Source organism: Schistocerca piceifrons, chromosome X (assembly GCF_021461385.2).
Source record: "Schistocerca piceifrons isolate TAMUIC-IGC-003096 chromosome X, iqSchPice1.1, whole genome shotgun sequence".
Taxonomy (NCBI): domain Eukaryota; kingdom Metazoa; phylum Arthropoda; class Insecta; order Orthoptera; family Acrididae; genus Schistocerca; species Schistocerca piceifrons.
In genome coordinates, this window is record NC_060149.1 from 213,418,314 (window position 1) to 213,436,314 (window position 18,001).

Below are 18,001 nucleotides of genomic sequence, written 5' to 3' on the forward strand. Positions count from 1 at the left end.
ATACTAATACCTGCCGTTAATAAATTACAAAAATTGTAGCGCCTTTAGTTTTATGGCTACTATCTTTATGAAAGCGGCATCGTTTTTGAAAAATAAAGACTTAAAAGGCCGTCGAGTTGGTCGAATGTCACTATCGATAGGTCGCAGGCGGGGCGCGCCCCCGCGTCGACGCAGTGGACCCGTCCGCGCTTCCTGTTTGTGTTGGGCGAATATCGAACGGCAGGGGCAGTCGGTGTGTGCTAGCACGTGCAGTAGGCTTTTTAGCCGCTGTGCCTCCATCCAAGCTTCACGCCCCGGCACCAACGGCGAAGATATTCTTTCGCGCCGACTACGCACATACCAGGTAAATATACCGTACCGCTCGCTGTAAATTCGTTGGCAAGTTAGCATGCAGAAGCGCGTTCGTGTTAATGACAACACACGACGTTGTTCGTCGAAAACAGTTTGACTGAGAACGAATGCGGTTAACACCGTGACAACCACTAATTGTTTCCACATATAACACAAAGTGTCGGCTTCTTTCCCTCTAAAATGATGCCAAAATCTACATCTCCTCCGAATCCCTGAGAGTATATGCGGCACTTCGTGGCTATGCAATTTTTCGAAGCAACTCTCTTGTACCCCAACCCTGCAGACACAGGTTACTGTATTTGAAAGTGAAAATACGAATACGCTTGCTGGGTGCTTTCCAGTCGAGCAGTGGTTACGCCCACTCGAAGCGTCAATGTGTGTGTGTGTGTGTGTGTGTGTGTGTGTGTGTGTCTGTCTGTCTTCACTCACGTGTAAATACGGTCTCCATCTGTTCACCATACTTCAGGTAATTTCACTCAGTTGTCAATGGTGAACACGATGCACTGCTGGATAGCACGGAGTTTCAACCATATTTTATCACAAGAACTTATACTGTCATTAAAAAAAAAAAAAAAAATAAAGAAAGAAAAAGAGAAACTTTTGCAACGTTTGGTCTTAGGACGCTTCAGTGCAAGATTTGGAATGAAATAATACATGATTCCCCGTATAGTTCTATGTTGTCATTATCGAGAGCGAAATTACGATTTTGCCCACCATTTCAGACATTAGAATATTCCGCAAATGTGCAGTATACTTCCTCGCGTAGACACCAAGTACAAACAATGATTTCTTCAAATCCTTGCAGAGAATTGCACACTGTCCATATTTTCCCCACTGTTTAGTATGCAGTAGCTACAGCGTTTCATTTCTCTATAAATTGTAAGGCCGAAACATTGATTGTTGTTCGCAGTATCAAATTTCCGTGTCAGGCAGGAGTTGTAAGTACTTTGTGTCACGCAAGAGTCATAAATACTTATTTGAGCAATCTGATTTCGGGTTAACTTAATTTATGAAGTGTTATAAATGTTTTTTTCTTTCAGTTACCAGCATGATGCTGCTCTTTTAATTGTATTTCGGACCAGACATTGTTGCTAAATCCTTTCGTTCAGACTGTCTGCTGAGCCTGAATGAATTTCAGGAAGCGCTTAATGTCAATGGCGGCATGTCAGATGGCAGCACCAATGACTGTCCAGTAAATTCTCTCAACGGATCAGCTGACCTACCACTGACACAGATTGTGCCTCTCAACCACCTATACGTCGAATATCATTAACTATACTTTATAATTCGCTCATCGATACTGAAAATGTCTGTGACGTTGCCTTGTTCCAAGATCTATTAAAATGAGTTGAGAAAATCACTGAACTTTAGCCGAAATCACGTGAGACAGTGCACATGGTATCTGCGACAGGTTTTTGGCTTTTTTTTCGAGCGCCGTAAATATTGATTAGTACGCTGATACGTGAACAAGCACTGGGAGGAACGCTTGTGCCTCTTTCTAGCGAAGCAGTTGTGCGGTTTGTATTAAATTGATGATGTAGGAATAAAAAAATCCAAATGTAATTAAAAATGACAATGTGTCTTTTTGATTAGGAAATGTGGAACTGTAATTTAACTATGTAACATATCATTCGAGATGGCAGAAAGCCGAACAGACTAGCAGATGATGTGATACAAACTGAAATTTAATGTTAGGAGAAACATTCTGATAAAAACATCTTTTAGAGCCGTTATTGGTCACGAATAAGGTAGTTTAATTTCATGAATGAAGTACTTGCTATTCCCCTAACTGAATTTTATATTTATGTAAACAGCTTTATGTGTTTTCTTACACTGTATAGTGTTCGAGGATTATGTGAAAAATTTATTTTTAAATGTTTTCGGCGTGGGTGATTATTCTTGGCTATAAAGATAAAGAATATAGTTCTTTTCTGTCAATTATAGCTAACTGCTTAGTTGTTCTTTAATTGCGATTACTTTATGAAGCATTTTAGACTGATAATGATATGTGTGTTTGGGCTCAAGTCAGCCAAGCCATTAGCACCCGCACTAAAATATTTTTGAGGCTATTGTAGTTAAAATTTGTAAAACGGAGAAGTGTGAGCAACAATTGAAACATAAAAATGCACCCTCTCCTCTCACACACACACACACACACACACACACACACACACACACACACACACAAATGCAAGAGTACTGATTCATGGTTGTCCGTTAGTGATACTGAATCTATAAAAGTTTTATTAATTATTTGAGTTTCCAGATATCTCTCATAATATAGTAACACTGTAGAGATAGTTCATCGACATACAACCTTCAGCATGTTACAGATAAGTAAGTGCAGCATTTTTGTTTTAGTGTACCAATTGTGTCATGTAAATACTGTAGCATTTAGTAACAGTTTGATTTTCTTAAGAAATTAGTTTACAGCTTCTATAACACATCCCAATGAAGTATTTCTGATATTGTTACCTTCTTCTTAGTTTTTCATGATGCTTCAGAAATTCATGTGTCTTACCACTTTTCTTTTATTTTTACTATTATTGTTGCCATGAATTGCTTCAGCTTGATACAGGTGAAATAGTAGAATAAAAGATGGATATGCAAGGCTATCCTGGAGAATTTATGAAAGAAGACTGCTAATTCCGGAAAACAAAATTCTCAGATTTGAAGCTGAGGTAAATCTGTAGTACGATAAGCGTAAAAAGCGCTTGCAGTGGAACCGGATCACGTAAGCTACGAGCAGTGTGAGTTAGTTGTGTCTGACAATGGGAGACTTCTTAAAGGCTTTAAGTAATAAGGATGCGTAGTCACTACATACATGACATTCCATATGGATTCTCTGAAGCAAAACCTTTGATTGGTAGAAGGTTGTAATAAAAATCCGCTTCCTAAATTGAGAAATTAATATTCTCAGAATAGAACTACAATATTAATTCATGTTAACTTAAATTTATCGAAGCAACTATTTTCATGTAAGTGACTTCAACAGCCTCTAGAATCTTCGTAGGATATTCATAGCCGTAACTGATAATATACATCATTGACTGTTAGTCTTCCAAGACAACTGAAAGATAGTCAAATTCCTCGGAGCTAACAAAACGGATAAACTGAAAGAGTATGTTTAAGAAATTAAGTGAATAATTCCAGTCGCAAATCTTCTTCTTCTTCTTCTTCTTCTTCTTCTTCTGATGGAGTTACAAAGCTGCATGGGCCTTAACCTCTTCAACAAGGTTCCTCCATTCTACCCTTTCCAGAGCGCTTCTTCAGCATTCTCTAACTCGGAGATCTTATATCTACTTCCAGATTGTCTCTCCACGGCTTTCGTGGCCTTCCTCTTTCTCTTCTCCCAGTTGGCCTCCACTCGGAAACCTTTTTAGTTGTTCGTCCAGTTGCCATCCTAAGAACGTGTCCAAGCCAGACTATTCTCCTAGTTTTTATTGTTCTGACAATGTCAATTCCTTGTATGAGGCGACCCAGCTCAGTTCGTTCTAGATCTCCAGAAACAATTTTTATCCTAAATTGCCCCATAGATCTTGAGCAGCACTCGTTAATGTCCATGTTTCCCACTTCCGTATGTTACAAGTGGGCTGATCATGACCTTATAAATTTGAAGTTTCAATTGTGTATTTAATGTCCTAGAGGCCAGCAATCTCTTAAACTTGTGGAAGCATCTATTACCACTTGGGATGCGCTGTTTTATTTCAGTTGACATAGAATTTGCCCTACCAATATTAGATCACAGATAATTCTGCGTGTTCAACATTGAAACCAGCTGCCGATAGTTTATCAAAGTTATTATTTCCCTTCCTGGTGAAATTCATGTATTTCGTCTTCTTTTCATTAATAGACAGGCCTCCATGTAGTTTGGCTTCTTTCAGATCACCTATTGTTCTCTCTAGTGAAACTCTTCTTTTACTAATAATTGCTACATCATTAGCGTACGAACATATCTGGGTTGACTTAGTGCTGACGTAACCAGATATTTGAAGCTTTTGAATGGCTGCTTCAAGAGTCATATTAAAAAGCATTGTACCTAGGGGATCCCCTTGTCTGTCTTCATTACTAACGCTAAACCATTTACTGAGTTCCAGTCGTGAATAGACTTTCATTAATGCGTAAGAGCATTGATGCGCAAAGGACAGTGAATTATTAAATGGCCATACGAGATAGTATCACGGAGCGTAGTGAAGTAGTCTGCGCCTTAATGGAACTTCACAAGAAACGCTACTCAAAACTCGTGGCTGTCTCGAGTTGCTAAAGTGTGACGCGGGCTAGGCCTTTGAAAGGAAAGGAAATGACTAATTGAAAGTGTCTAAATAATGAGTTATTTACTAGTCATTCAGCCATAACTCAGTGTTCGTTCCCTTAGAATTACAAAACCATACACAATGGGAAGCTTAATGCTTGCGCCTTTACAACAATAACTTCGTGTTTCAACCTGTGTTAGCTTCATTGAAAGACGCCACACAAGTACGATGGAACTAAGGCAAATTTTTTATTTCTGGAAACGGAATTTGTCGCACGGAAGATAATGAATGTGGAGAGTCACTGTCATAGTCAGCCATATATCATACATATTTTCCAAGAGAAGATATTTCTATTGCTTATCATTGCTGTATAGAATCGTATATTTTGTTATATGATGTACTGAAGAGCTATATACATGAGAAATTACACAAAACTCGTCCTCTATCCGGAATTAAGACTCTTTCTATTCACGATGCAGTACGCAAACTAGCGATTCGTTACAGGTACTTTATTTATATTATACATAATATAGTTGCGTGTGTGATTCGTTCTGCTAATTTCTATCATAATAAAATTCACTTTCAATTCGATACTTCGTAACTAGGAGCTTTAATGCTGCATATCAACTCGGTTTATGAACACCGTAAGTTCATGGTTACAAAGTGTACAAGTGGTAATTCAGGTTACGCTGGCGTAGAAGTAGATCCACCACGTTATTGATATCAGTATGCTGTATTTTCTTTTGATCACCACGAGAGGCAATCGGAAATGGACGTAAATTCCATTTAAACGCTAAGTTTTTCTCGTGTTTCTGTCTTCAGTAATATGTCGTATTCATTTGAAAGTCTTTCTTCCCTAAGAAACATAATTTTATCTATACTTCGAGTTTTTTCAGTGCACCGTGCTTCCTTTTGCGACATTCCATCGCTGTCTATAAATTTATGTATGCAGAATTTTCTTTTATCGTAAATCGATCATTTCGTCCTTCTTTTCTTTATATTTTTAAACTTCAAATTGCACCTGATCGTTATCTACCAATACGTTTACCCTTCTAGCCAAACAGTAACTTCTGGATGTCAAAGAAGCACAGGCAGACTGGGATATTAAACTCTGTCGATTTCTCCACAATCTATCAAAGTGAAAACAGCATCTATTGTGCTCCTGTCAATTATTAATGCTCTCGCTTGTGCCACTTATTTATTTCATAAATCTGGTGGAAGGCACACTACAGTTAAAATTTCCTCGTGGAAACACTCTTCTTTATCTGGTGACGAAACGAGTGCTGCGCGCTCTAATATTTTTTTGTGTTGGCTGAACTCCGGCTTGGACGGTTGGTGAAAAATATCAACATGTTACAAGGTTTCTTACTCAGCTGTAATGGCACCACATGCATAAGAAATTATATTTTAGATGCTTGATTAAGATAAAAGCTTTCAAATAAAAAAATAGGATCGCATTAAGTTGTTAGAATTTAAATATTTTGTAACAACTTACACGCCATTCTAGACTCTTTTTTTTAAAAAAACTTGTATTCTAATTTCTGATCGCTGTTTCCCAGGAATGATGTTCCAAAAGCTGTTTGATTAAGCATTTCTCTCGCCCTTAAATACGTATTTTAGAATGCAGCTGATAACTTGAAATAAAAATTACTTATTTTTAATTGCTCTCGTTTTCATTGCTTTATATGAACTGTGTGTCACGTGTCCCCAAAAGCAACAAAACTTAGAAGATATTCTAACGCGTTAATGCGGAACCGATTAACTCTGGAAAAACTAGTTCCAATTTTGGCCACCAGGTGCAAATCTGGTGCTATGAATGAAAGAAAGACGTACAGAAATATTTCCATGAGTAACAGATTAGGAATGGGACGTGGGCAGGAAAGGTCAAACAAGAAACTAATAATGTTGATGTTATTATTAATTGCCGCTTACAAAGTTTGTTCAATATGAGCACCCAAGATGTCGACGAGATGCTGTATAGCGTGAGATTTGCACCTGGTGGACAAAATTGGAAATAATTTTTTTCGGGTGTAAATCGGTTCCAAATTAACGCGTTAGAATATCTACCAAGTTTTGCTGCCTTACGATAATTACAGTTCACACTGTGAGTAGCTGCAGTTTAATTATAACCACCCAGAACCTTCTTTGAAGTCTCCATGAAGGCAGACTCTAGATTTTTAAATGCGGTTCCTGCAGCAACATGTAGTATCTGTCGTCTAATGGAAGAAGGAAGGAAGATTAAGGTTTAACGTCCCTTCGACAGCTAGGTCATTAGAAACGAAGCGCAAGATCAGATTATTTTTAAGGATGGGGAAGAAAATCGGCCCTTTCAAAGAAACCATCCCGGAGTTTTCCTGCAGCGATTAGGGGAAATCACGGAAAACCTAAGTTTGGATGATCGGACGCGGATTTTAACCGTCGTCCTCCTGAATGTTAGTCCAGTGTGCTTACCACTATGCCATCTCGCTCTGTGCTCGACATTCGGATCATTAGGGGGAAAAATTGCTGTAGAGTTACCAGAGAGAAGTTTTGTAATCGCCCTCTTTCGTAAATAAGGTAATCTCCCTCAGGAAGATTTTAATGAATCTCAGCCTAGTATTTTGTCTAGAAACAGATTTGTATAGTCGTTGCGTCCTAGTGCGATTCGGCAGACACTCAAACAAATAGAGGCACGTGGAAATTTATATAATTACAAGCAACCGTCCGCCGTCAATCTGACTGGTACAGCGCGTCACGTGATAATCGAAGGAACATTACAGTGGCGTCGCTGCGTAGCAGATGGACAAAGCACGAATTCATTAGATACGGAGCCACCTAAAGATTTCATAGACAGCTATGTGAAGACGTATACCATCGTGCAGATAGTGAATTCCATCCATAAACACATTTTGTCCATTTTGTCATACAACCAGATGCGCAGATTTTCGCATGGATGGATCAGTGAATGGTAGTGACACTGTCATAACAAATCCTAAGTGTATTCAGCCGACGATGGCATGGGAAAGCTTGCAGATTAGTAAAACAGGTTCACAATTCGTGGAATATTTTAGACGCGGCTAAACGTGTAGCTACGGTTACCATCAGCCTGTAAAAGAACAACTCACAGGGAATGGTATGAAGTGGGCCTGCTGAACCTGGTGGCATACTGGTTTCTTTCTCCGGACTAGCATGGTGCACGATATGTAATTGCGAATCTGGCAGGTGCCACCACAAACCAACACAGGTCGCTTTGCTAAATGGGCACAAACTGCAGGAAACGATCGCTGAAAGGATAAGGGGCAGAAATAAAGTTCCGCAATTAACTGCACTACAGCAAATGTCTCGTGCTCAAATTATTCTTGGGATCCTAGCCGGCCGCTGTAGCCGAGCGGTTCTAGGCGCTTCAGTCCGGAACCGCGCTGCTGCTACGGTCGCAGGTTCGAATCCTGCGTCGGGCATGGATGTGTGTGATGTCCTTAGGTTAGTCAGGTTTTAGTAGGTCTAAGTCTAGAGGACTGATGACTTCAGATGTTAAGTCCCATAGTGCTTAGAGCCATTTAAACCATTTCGGGACCCTAGGGTTGGCTGAAAACCGAAGTAGAAAGCTCTGAGATCTTTAGCGGTTCATGGAACGTGTATCGAGAAGGCAGATTTGTCTCCATAGAAGGAGGAGTGTTCATTGCAGCTGAGAAAAATGTAGCTATTGAGGTCGAATGTGAGTGACAGTGAAGTCATCTGGTTGCGTAACTCTAGGCGAAATCAAGGTAATTGTTGAATGTTTTTACCGGCCACCCGATTCCGTTGTGACAGTTTTCGAGTCATTCAAAGCTAGTGTACTGTCAGCATTGTAGAAATGCCCAGATCATGTAATGTTGGTTGGAGACGACTTTAACCTATCGAGTATAGACTGGGACATCTATGGGTTGATTGCATGGGGTACAGACAGATCCTGCGAAGTACTTTTGAACACGTTTTCCGAAAACTGTCTCGAACAGCTAGTTCGACAATCCACACAAGATGGAAATATTTTACACCTTATAGCTACAAACAGGCCACGTTTTATCGACAGTGTCAGTGTATAGACAGGGATTAGTGATCATGATATCATAGCGGCTGTCGTTACTAAAGTTTATAATTCAATTAAGAAGGATAGGAGGGTATTTATGCTAGAAAGAACAGACAAGCAGTTGTTAGCATCCCACTTAGACAATGAAATGACATGATTTACGACCAGTATGATGGATATAGAGGAATTATGGGCAAAGTTTAAACGGACTGTAAACCAGATTAGGCTTATCCATTACGGGTGTTTAAGAACTCTTGCCTGTTTATCCAGTATAAATACGGGAAACTGCAATCTGTCCCTTTTTTTGAAATACTTATTTGTTCTATAAACCGCTTTACGAACCTTTTCGGACTCGTCTTCATGTGGTGCACGGAATGTTACATGACTATTTTAACGCATAATGCCGGTTGCTGGTTCTGTGACAAGAAGATGGAACATGCTTTAATGCAGTACCATGAGTACTGTTTATATGACGATTTGGATCCAAAAATGAATTCTGTACTTAAAGTGACAGTGTGGGTGGCTTTGTTGTTAACACCCATCCAACAGTTTCCATTGTGATGGAAAGCTGCCAAGGTTTTGTAAGTACGGTGTATATACATACATATCCTGTGAAAAGTGAGTAGTGTTGCCTACTGTCCATCACAATGGAAGTTGATAGATGGTTATTAACAAACCCACCCATACCGTCGCAGTAAGTACAGAATTCAGTTTCGGATTCAAATCGCCTTATAAACAATATCGTGTCGATGCATTAAAGCATGTTCCATCTTCTTGTCAGGGAGCCAGCACCCAGCATTACGCTTCAAAATAGTCCTGTAACCTGTACGCAACCTGAAGATAAGCCTCAAAAGCCTCGGTTAATGAAATAAATAACCATTTCAAAAAAGGGTTGACTGCAGCTTTCTGTATTTATATGGATTGTAAATCGTGCAATGGAGAAGTAAGTGCTGAGTAACTGAATTAAGGATGAACAAGACCCACCGCGGTTTAACAACGAAATTGGGAAAATTCAGAAGCAAAGGCAGTTGCACTATCGGTTCAAAAGAGAACACACAAATGACGACAGGCAGAGGTTATTAGAGATTCGTGCGTCTGTGAAAAGATGTATGCGCGAAACATACAAGAACTATCACCTACCTTAGCAAAATATCTGCCCGAGAATCCGAGGAAATTCTGGTCGCATGTGAAATCGATAACGGATCTAAGCATTTCGTCCAGGCACTCGTTGACCAGGTAGGTGTGGCAGTAGAAGACAGCAAAAGGAAAGCCGTAGTTTTAAATTTCTCTTTTAAGAAATCGTTCATGCAGGAAGATCGTACAAACACACCGTCATTTGGCCATTCCCGTATGGAAGACATTGTAATAGACACCATGTCGTAAAGAAACAACTGAATTAGTTTAAGGGTGATATCCCAATTAAGTTTTACAAAGAATGCTCTCCGGCATTGACCGCTTACTTATCTTGCATTTACCTCGAACCTCTCGCCCAGCGCAAAGACCCAAGCGACTGAAGAAAAGCTCAGGTGACTCCTGAGTATAAGTAGGGTAGAAGAACGGATCCGCAAAATTACAGACCAATATCCCTAACATCGGTTTTCTGCAGAATTCTTGAAAATATTCTCAGCTCGTTGCTGATGATGCTGCGGTGTACGGGAAGGTGTCGGAGTTAAGTGACTGTGGGAGGATAAAAGATTACTTAGAAAAAATTTCTTGTTGGTGTGCAGCTGGCTCTAAAAAGTTAATGCAGATGAGTAGGAAAAACAAACCCGTAGAGCTCGACTACTGCATTAATAGTCACGTCGAGTAAATATCTAGGCGTAATGTTGCAAAGCGATACGAAATGGATCGAGTATGTAAGGATTGTAGCAGGGAAGGTGAATGCTCCACTTTGGTTTATTGGGAGAATTTTAGGAAAGTGTGGTTCATCTGTAAACGAGACCTCATATAGGACACTAGTAAGATCTATTCTTGAGAACTGCTCGAGTGTTTTGGATCCCCACCACGTCGATAAGAAGGCATCGAGACGATTCGGAGGCGGGCTGCTACATTTGTTTCCGGTAGGTTCGAACAACATACAAGTTTTACGGAGATGCTTCGGGATCTCAAATGGAGGAAACGCGATGTTCTTCACGAGGAATACTAGAAAGAAAATTTAAAGAACCGGCATTTGAGGCTGACTGCAGAACTAATCTACTGCCGCTAACGTACATTTCGCGTAAGGATAACCAAGATGATAGAATTTAAGGCTCATATAGAGGCATATAGACGGTCGTTTATCCCCTCGCTCTATTTACCAGTGGAACAGGAAAGGAAATGACTAGTAATGGTGTAGTGTACCCTCCGTCACGCATCATACGGTGGCTTGCGTGATACGTAGATGTAAATGTAGAAAAGGACGTACGGACGGAAATGCGTTCCAAGGGAGGTAGAGATAAAAGATCTTTCACGGTGACCCCAGTATCAGTACCGGGCAGGTGATCTGCCAGCATGGGATGAGCCAGACGACCGTGTGGAACATTTTCCACAACTGCCACTACCTGCGTCACATGCGTCTGCAGGCTGTATTACATGTGGACTTGCTCATTAGCACCGTTTCAGCCTCCCACCATATCTACGTCTACATACATATTCCACCGGGCATCCTATAGTGCATGGCAGAGGGTACCTTGCATCACTGTTAGTCATTCCCTTTCCTGTTCCACTCGCAAGTAGAGCGAAGAGGTAAACGACTGTATGTGGCTCCGTATGAGCTACAATTTCTCGTATCTTATCTTCGTGGTCCTTAGGCGAAATGTATGTTGACGGCAGTACAGTCATGGCTGAAATGGGTCTGAGCACTATGGGACTTAACATCTGAGGTCATCAGTCCCATAGACTTAGAACTACTTAAACCTAAATAACCTAAGGATATCACACACATCCATGTCCGAGGCAGGATTCGAACCTGCGAGCGTAGCAGTCACGCGGTTCCGGACTGAAGCGCCTAGAACCGCTCGGTCACATCGGCCGGCTAGTACAGTCATTCGGCAGTCTGCTTCAACTGCCAGTTCTCTAAATTTTCTCAATAGTGTTATTCGAAAAGAACGTCGCCTTTCCTCCGGGAATTCGCGTTTGAGTTCCAAAAGCATCTCCGAAACACTTGTTTGTTGTTCGAACCTACTGGTAACAAATCTAGCAAACCACCTCTGAATTGCTTCGATGTCTTACTTTAATCCGACCTGGTACGGATCCCAAACGCTCGAGCGGAACTCAAGTATAGGTCGCACTAGCGTTCTATATTCCGTCTCGTTTACAGATGAACCGCACTTTCCCAAAATTTTCCCATTCGCCTTTACTACCACATCCCTCACTTGCTCGTTCCATTTCATATCGCTTCGCAACGTTACGCCCAGATATTTAAACTATGTGACTGTGTCAAGCAGGACACTTCTATTGCTGTATCCGAACATTACGGATTTGTTTTCCCTGCTTGTCTGCATTAACTCATATTTTTCTACATTTGGAGCTAGCTTCCATTCATCACACCAACTAGAAATTTGTCTAAGTCATCTCGTATTCTCCCACAGTCACTCTACTTGCCGTACACCACACCATCGTCGGCAAACAGCCGAGATTGCTGCCCACCCTATCCGCCAGGTCATTTATGTATATAGAAAATAATAGCGTTCAGTCACACTTCTCGGGGCACTCCTCACGATACTCTTGTCTTTGATGAACACTCGCCGTCGAGGAAAATATCTTGAGTTTTGTCACTTAAGAAGTCTACGAGTCACATATCTGGGAACCTATTCCAGACACTCGTACCTTTGTTAACAGCGTACAGTGGGGCACCATGTCAAATGCTTTCCGGAAATCTAGAAACATGAAATCTGGATGTTGCCCTTCATCCATAGTTCGCAATGCGTCATGTGAGAAAAGGGCAAGCCGAATTTCGGACGAGCCAAACTTTCTAAAACCATGCGATTCGTGGAAATAAACTTCTTAGTCTCAAGAAAACTTCGTAGGCCTATATACGAAATGAGGAGGTGTTCAAGGATTCTGTAGGGAATCGATGTTAGGAATTTTGGTCTGTAATTTTGCGGGTCCGTTCCTTTACCCTTCTTTTACAAGGGGGCACGTGCGGTTTTTTCCCAATCACATGGGACTCTGCCGTAGAGTACTCTTTGTAAAACAGAACTGGAATTCCATACGGACATGACGACTTATATGTTTTCAATTATTTTAGTTGTTCTGTAGGCCAAGGATGTTTAGTACTATGTCATCCATACCGAAGTCTATTCGACGGTCAAACGACGGTATGTTTGTACGACTTTTCTGCATTAACGACTTCTTAAATGCAAATTTTAAACTTCGGATTTCGTTTTACTATCTTCAGCTGCTACAACAGACTGATCAATGAGTGACTGGATGGAAGCCTGACTCTCTTAGCGGTTTTACATACTGCCAGAAATTTATTGGGTTCTGGCCAGATCTTTTGCTAAGGTATGATGATGGTAGTTCTTTTGTGCTTCACGCATAGTTTTTCTCACAGAGGCACGAACCTTACTAACGTCTCCCTGTCATCATTTGTGCGTTCTCGTTTGGATCGGGAGTGCAACAGCCTTCGGTTCCTCGACATTTTTCATATTTCATTGTCAAACCATGGTGGGACTTTTCCGTCCTTAATCCACTTACTCGGCACATACTTCTCCAGACCACGATGCCTTAGGTTCACTGTCATCGATCAAACTGCATACAGTCTCGATATGATCTCAATTGTATTTCATTAGTTTCCAAAACTTAAAATAAAACTTTGAGGACTTCACTTTGATAGTGATGATGCGGTGTAAGCAGAGGTGAGGTTGTGGCTCCATCAACAAAGTCAGACTGTCTACAGTGACGGTATCAATAAATTGGTCTCTCGCTGGGCCAGAGCGCCTACGTTGAGAAATATGGTTATTAAGAACCATTTCCTTCCTTTTTGTAATGTCCAAGGGACCATCATCAATCGCGGTGACTTCAGTGTAATTATTATCTTTTAATAAAAGTGTCATTTCTTTTCGTCTCATTACGTATTTTTTCAATTACCTTCAGTACTATAATGTAGCAGGTCTTTCTACGTACCATCCAAGTTTCACAGAGCTATGTTGCTTTGCAATGACATATCATGCGAAAGTTACTTCCGTCTTCGAAGTTTTGCACACCTGTGTACATCTGACACTATGACACTCTGACTAAATAAACCAGTTTCGAAATATGCCGTTCTTCTTTGATCTTTCTCTGTCTTATCAGTGAAAACTGATTTAGAAATGTCTCAGACAGAGAAGTGGTACTAGACTGTGCCTCCACTCCACTTGTCAGCAGCGTCCTGCCTAAATTATTGTAGCTAACCTTGCATCTACGTTATTGACAGCTGGCTTCTCATCCTATATTTGACTTCTAGTGCTGGTTCTAATGGCTCATCGCAGCTATTGTAATCAGGAAATAACAGTCCTGCTTGTTACATTTGCTGATATTCAGAATAGGTTGCAAATATATACATAAAACGTACAAAAAGAAACGAGCTGGAGACATGATTACAGAAAACAGTACCTGTATGTTAGAAGTATTGAGCCTGGCTGTTGAGACACTTGTCCCACTGTGACACAAGGCGGTGAATGGCTGTCTTCTAAAATTTCCGGGGCTGCGATGTTAACCAGCTCCGCACGTACAGCTGGACGTCGTCGTCCGAGGCGAATCGTTTGCCCCTCAGTGCCTCTTTAAGGGGACCAAAAATGGCCTAATCACAGAGAGAGAGGGTGACCGAGAACCTCCCATTTGAATTTCTGCAAGAGTACCTCTAATGCCCAGTAGCACGTCCTCTTGCATTGATGCATGCCTGTATTCGTCGTGACATACTATCGACAAGCTCGTCAAGGTACTGTTGGTCCAGATTGTCCCACTCCTCAACGGCGATTCGACGTAGGTCCCTCGGAGTCGTTGGTGGATCACGTCGTCCATAAATTCATATCTGGAGAAGATGCTGGTGCTTTAGTCAGGAACCGCGCTGCTGCTACGGTCGCAGGTTCGAACCCTGCCTCGGACATGGATGTGTGTGATGTCCTTAGGTTAGTTAGGTATAAGTAGTTCTAAGTCTAGGGGACTGATGACCTCATGTTAAGTTCCATTGTGCTCAGAGCCATTTGAACCAATTTGAATTCCCCACTCACTCCGTCGCCAGGCCACGAGTGGCCTACCGGGACCATCCGACAGCCGTGTCATCATCAGTGGAGGATACGGATAGGGGAGATGTGGGGTCAGCACACCGCTCTCCCGGTCGTTATGATGATATTCTTGACCGAAGCCGCTACTATTCGGCCAAGTTGCTCCTCAATTGGCATCACGAGGCTGAGTGCACCCCGAAAAACGGCAACAGCGCATGGCGGCCTGGATGGTCACCCATCCAAGTGCCGACCATGCCAGGCAGCGCTTAACTTCGGTGATCTCACGGGAACCGGTGTATCTACTGCGGCAAGGCCGTTGCCCTATTCCCCACTACAAAACCCTATTTTTCAACAATTTACGTTCAATGAGACCACCATACGTTACCCTACTGGGAGGGCTTATATGCTCGCTTTTCTGGTCGACGTCGGATCCAACGTCTTGGTGCATCAATAACTTCCCCATCATTCACGTGCTGCATCCTGTGGAGTGCCTCCTTCATTGAGCCAAACGGATGGAAGTCGGAAGGTGTGAGATCCCGGCTGTAGGGTGGATGAAGAAGAACAGTCCAATGAAGTTTTGTGAGCTCCTCTCGGGTGCGCAGACTTTTGTGACGCCTTACATTGTCATGGAGAAGTAGTAGTTCGTTTACACTTTTTGTCGACGAATATGCTGAAGTCCTTTCTTCAGTTTTCTGAGGGAAGTACAGTTGATCATTGCACCGTGAGGGAAGACATCAAACGGAATAACTCCTAGAGGACCGTCGCCGTGACTTTAAAGGCTGAGGGTGCGGCATTTAACTTTTCTTTCGGGGGAGACGTGGTACGCTGCCATTCCACAGATTGTCATTTTGTTTGTTTCTGGTACGAAGTTATGCACCAATTTTTCATCGTCTGTGACGATGTTCGTCAAAAAATCGTCACAATCAGCCTCGTAACGCTCCAGCAGTTCCTCGCAGATGGTTCTTCGTTTCTCTTTATGTTGCTCTGGTTGGTGGCGGGGAGGCCAGCGGGAACACATCACTGAGTAACCCAACTGATGGACGAGTATGTCAGACCTCTCAACAGAGACGTCACGTTGTTCAGCGAGGCCGGCCTAAGTGGCCGAGCGGTTCTAGGCGCTACAGTCTGGAACCGCGCGACCGGTACGGTCGCAGGTTCGAATCCTGCCTCGGGCATGAACGTGTGTGATGTCCTTAGGTTAGTTAGGTTTAAGTAGTTCTAAGTTCTAGGGGACTGATGACCTCAGAAGTTATGTCCCATAGTGCTCAGAGCCATTTGAACCATTTGTTCAGCGAGGTGTTGGTGAATCGTCGATCACCTCCAGTGAGGGAGTCCGCATGTTCCAGCATTGCACGTATCACAGCTGTGCGCTGCAGACCGACACATGGGAGATCGCACAGCATTCCGCTATCTTGAGGTGATGATGACAGACGCCTTATTTGGAAAGCACCTCCTTTATAGACCCCATTTTGAAGGCTACGTATAGCGAAGCCACCTATCGGTAATCCATGAAACTATAGGGGCTGAAGCGGAAATATTCCACGATGTCCCAAAACAAGCTCCACATTTTTTTTACAATCGAAATTGGCCGAGAAAAAAATATTGCATTGCTTATTGGATGCCCCTCGTAAAAATTTTATTATTTTCTATCCTTCCTTGTGTTTTAGTTTTAATGGCCAGCTGTGCAGTCAGATGTAGTTTGTTGTTTCCTTCGTCCGGCTCTGTGAGTCAACTAATGTACACAGTTACGGGGAAATCATGGGGAGTCGTGTAGCTTAACGCGCGGTCTGAGACTGGGACTGTGTAACGTCTCCTTCGAGAGACAGATTGTGCTATAATTGGGAGGCACCGTATCTACGCTGTAAGTAGGATCTGTATGCATTGCATATCTAAATCACAGAAACTGTTATACCACTGTTGTTGTTTCAGTGGAACCAGGTGATACATTTATAAAAAGCGATCTTCATCGTCAACGACGAGTACCGTGTTTCACTTATCCCTGCAGTAAAGCACAGCGGGTCCCACTGTTGATGTATTCACCAAATGACTCGAACACCTAGATCTTTCTAAATTGCGAAGCAGCCATCACAGCAGTTCGTTTGGGAAACCTCTTGTCTGAATTTACCAGGACTAGGAAGTTAGGTTTCCTTAATTCGTCACTTGCCGTCCTCGAAGTACTCGTACTTCTCCGTCTCTCACGATTCGTTCGAAAAAACTGCGATCTTCGGTGCACCGGACTGACGGCTCTCAAGTACACTTAGTGTAAAACGAACGAAGACACTTCATTGTTTAGCCTTTAAGCATGTGTGGAGACGAATTATTTTGTTAACAAAGACTCAGTTTGGAATTTAAAGTTAGTGTGATGTTTATCTACAAAACGTGGGGAAATAAAGTCACAGCACATATAGCATAAAATAAGGTAAGATTTCGTGAGAGGAAACAACACGCACAGCTTTTAGGGGTATTTTAAGAATGGCGTCTTTTGGCTTTAGCCGTTCTACCGGGAATAATCACTGAAGCAATCTGAGTGAAATACATTCGCATACTTTTCAGACTCTTCAGATGTGCAAGTTCTCTTGCTTTGCGCATTAGGTGTAAAGAAATGATTGTGCTACATTAAATGTAGAGGAAATATTAAAAAAAAACTCAACTTCTGTACATTATTTCACAAAAATTAATTACAAAATATCCATTGTACCAATGAGTTCGATTATACGTACTCATCTTACTATATTGGGACCACTAATCTTGGGATAATGTTCATGAGACTTGAACACACCATTGTTCGCTGCCCGTGCATCAAGTCTTTTTTTCCCTCGTTCTACTGCAAAGTATGCCCTTATCTTCAGAAAGCGGATGGTCTATTAGCTTCCCGAAAAATCTTATAAGAGCTTCATGCAGCCTGTAAATAAACACACAGGACAACAAATTATTCACTTTCAGAACAATTTAAAGCCATATTTACTGTTAATCGACCGTAATCGAATATCAGACCAACTGTGTGATTGGACTGAAGAGTTTCTAGGAAATAAAACTCAGTATGTTATTACGAACAGAAAGAGGCCCCAGGAGAGTATTATAGGACCATAACTTTTCACCATATATGAGGGTTGGAACTTTAATAGTGGCAACTATTTATTTACAGCTCGTATAAAATAGATACGTGT

The 18,001-nt window shown here is 41.8% G+C and overlaps 1 protein-coding gene across 2 annotated transcripts in view; it reads left to right on the top strand.

Moving 5' to 3' along the window:
- The first annotated feature begins 218 nt into the window (after positions 1-218).
- LOC124722101 (arrestin domain-containing protein 2-like) overlaps positions 219-18,001 on the top strand; it is a 219,647-nt gene continuing 201,864 nt past the window's right edge. The window contains exon 1 of one of the 2 annotated variants that reach the window (XM_047247298.1): positions 219-343. The gene's annotated coding sequence lies outside the window, so the exon portion shown is untranslated. Of the gene's footprint in view, positions 344-1,786; positions 1,869-18,001 lie in introns of those variants that run through there. The other variant, XM_047247299.1, reaches the window with a different exon arrangement.